Here is a 3279-nt window from a genome sequence, read left to right as displayed (position 1 = left end):
CTAGACCAAATTTTGTCAAAGGTTAGAATATAAACTAGGCTATTCATATCATTATAAATCCAAAATTTTGTAGCAAACCCAAAACATGATTTCATATATCACCTAAATTCATTTCATACCCAAAACTTCATTTCATAACTTTTAATTCAACAAAACCTAACAACTAAAATTCAACAAAACCTAAATCCTAAAATGTACCCAATTAAAATTCAACTAAAATTCAACAAAACCTACAACTAAAATTCAACAAAACCTAAATCCTAAAATGTACCCAATTAAAATTCAACAAATAATATCAACCATTAAAATTCAATTATAATGCATAATTAAAATTCAATTATAATGTCCACAATTAAAATTAAAATGCACAATTAAAATTCAATAAATATCAAAACTAAAATTCAATACCTAAGAGAGGAGAGACGACAATGAACAAGGGCGGCTGAGTAGGCGGCGGCGTGGGCGGCTGCCGTGCCGTGGATGACTTCCTTGGCCGTGGGCGGCGACTCTAAAAAGGAACAAAGGCCGGAAACAGTGAAGTAGTGAAGTGGCGAAGCAGTGAAGCAGTGAAGCAGCAAAGGAACGGCGCGGCAACGACGGAAGGCGGCGAAGGCAACGACGACAGTGAAGCCGCCGGTGAGAACACGTCGTGCAGCTAGTGTTGGTGTTGGTTTCGTTTGGGAGGGAAGCAGCTAGTGTTTGTCGAGCAATATTAACCTAAGTCAGAATGTTCCTAAGCAATTAAGCTGAGCGCGAATTCGAAAAAAAAAAAATCAAAACACATTTGCGTCGCAGCTTTGTTAAACTGCGACGCAAATGACTCTAGGATGCCCCCCAGAGTCATTTGCGTCGCAGATTAGTAAATCTGCGACGCACTTTATTGAGTTAATTGCGTCGCAGTTTTACTAATCTGCGACGCAAATGACTCTGGGGGGCATCCTAGAGTCATTTGCGTCGCAGTTTAACAAAGCTGCGACGCAAATGACTAAATTTTATGCTAAAATTTGTCATTTGCGTCACATGTTCAGAATGGCGTGGCAAATGCGGGGATGCAAATAAGCCTTTTTCCACTAGTGAGGTACTTACTGAAATTGATGAACCAAGAAGTCCAGAACACAAAGAGACAAAGTTATAGAAAACTTTTGTGATTTGGACTCTCATGACACGGACATTGGTGAATTGTTGCCAGAAAAGAGACCCACTTGCATTTGTGAGGGAGTATCATAGGGACAGTCTTGATTGATGGTTTAATCATTTATGTCTGTTCCCTATGAATTGCTAGTTTATTCATTATTTTGATGAATCTAAGGCTTAGTAAATTTGATACATTCTGGGTATTTCATTGGCAGATCATGTAAAGATTTGACTGGTTTGGAACTGGTGATGGACAGATCATGTAAGCAATGCAGAGAACCCGTGTCATTCTAATGTCTTTTTAGGCAAAACCTTGTGTGTACATATTGTGAGTGAAGCTGCTTCCCTTTTTGCAGCTGAAAGAGGGGACGATGATGAGAAGTTATTTTGATGCGTAGTCATATTCTTTAAAAGTTACAATGGCCAGCTTAGTGGTGAATCATATATTTACTGATGGTTTGCAGCTTCTGGCGAAGCTCAGGTTTTCAGTAATGCACTGCGTTACTACAAGTTCTTGTAACTTTGCTAATTATTCAATAACTGTGTCATTATTTGGATATGAAATTAGGGATGAAAATTCACACACATGATGTACCTAATTTGTTAAAATTCAATATTGGTGGTTCGTACTTTACATTAATTGTCGAGGCTGACACTGCAAATAAATTGTGACTTATGCTGATTATGTGCGTACTTTCTCTTTCCCTTTCTTCTCTCTCTATTATGATTTACTTTGGAAGAAATTCAGCCATTAATTGAATAAAATCTTGCTGATTACAGGAGGTGATTGAAAAGTTGTATTAAGAGGTCAATCGGTTGCAGGACGAGGTAAAATATTATTCTCTCTCTATTTTGTTAATAGCTGTGCATGACTGTCTTCAAGCAATGAATTTTTGCTTCAATGTGCTTGATTGAGATTAACAGGGAATAATAGAAAAACATTTTAGAAAATCTTCAATGGCTTTGTTTAGTTGAAGTGATTATGTATAGCTGGCATTGCTAGTTAAGAACTTGATTGTTCATTTTTATTGTTGAGGGGATCCTTAAAAAAATACACTTTCAAAGCATCAAAATCTTGGTGCAATAACTTGTGATTTTGGTCATGTTCTCATGTGCTTGTAGTTTGTTGGGTTTCAAATTTATTATGTTACCATTGTAATCTTCTCACTCTGTGCAGTATGATATAGTGTTTGATTAGTTTGCATCCATGTTTATTTACACTGTAGTTATTTTGTTAGTCATTTCTTAGTCTGATTGATCTCGAGTTTGTAATTGGAATCTCTGGTTTCTTGATAAGTTGTTGATGTCATAGTTTTAAGATTTACTCGGTATGACTTTGGTTTGATGATCGAGTATCTGTAAAAATCTTGGTATGGGAATGATCGAGATTTCTTGTTAAGTTAGTTGCTTTTGGTTCGCTGAGTCAACTGTAATCTCTGTATATGATTATGTATATGTATTTGAATAGCTAATTTGCCATTTTGCTTGCTGCTTAATCTTGAGCAGGAGGAGCTTGCTGCCATCAAGGCCTTGGGAAGATCGTTCTACAAGATAGTGATTTCAGATTATGACTACACAGAGTTTGAGAACTTCACTAAGTGGCTCGGGGTATCACAGTAAATTTGGCCTTTTAGATAAAAGTTTTTGATAGAGATATTTGAATCTGCTGAGTTTTAGATTTCGGAGAATTAAATTATCAGGTTCCCTAGCGCTTGTTCCTATAGCGCTTGTAGTTGGAAGACTATTTAATTGGAACCTTGACAGTGTATTTTTATGCTGTTTTATTCTTTTTTGGGTCTATTTCTAGCCTAAGCTTCCAGGTATGCGTTCTGTTTTTTGCCTAGTGTTGGTAATTTTTTTTGACTTGTGACTGTCCATTTATATTAATTTAGTTAATTGCATAATTAGTTGTTAGGTGCATTTTATCAATTTTGACTGGAATACTGGTTAGTACTTAGTAGTTTGTTCAGATGTTCTATTTGTAATATCACTATGTGTGCATTTTGTGTTTTGGCAGTAATGAAAGCTGTTGATTTTATTTAATCTGTGCATTAAATAAAATCAGTAGCTCATTTTTTTAGAATATCCAAAGTCATTTGCGTCGCAGATTAACTAAAACTGCGACGTAAATGACTTTTTTTAAAA

The 3279-nt window shown here is 35.9% G+C and overlaps 1 long non-coding RNA gene across 1 annotated transcript; it reads left to right on the top strand.

Moving 5' to 3' along the window:
- Positions 1-1087: 1087 nt before the first annotated feature.
- Positions 1088-2934, top strand: LOC130469057 (uncharacterized). Its single transcript, XR_008929434.1, has 2 exons — positions 1088-1962; positions 2641-2934. It is a non-coding gene; the product is annotated as an uncharacterized lncRNA (long non-coding RNA).
- Positions 2935-3279: the final 345 nt, after the last annotated feature.

This window comes from Spinacia oleracea, chromosome 3 (genome assembly GCF_020520425.1).
Source record: "Spinacia oleracea cultivar Varoflay chromosome 3, BTI_SOV_V1, whole genome shotgun sequence".
NCBI lineage: Eukaryota > Viridiplantae > Streptophyta > Magnoliopsida > Caryophyllales > Amaranthaceae > Spinacia > Spinacia oleracea.
The sequence above is the reverse complement of the archived record's forward strand: the minus strand, read 5'-3'. Positions and strand labels throughout refer to the sequence as shown.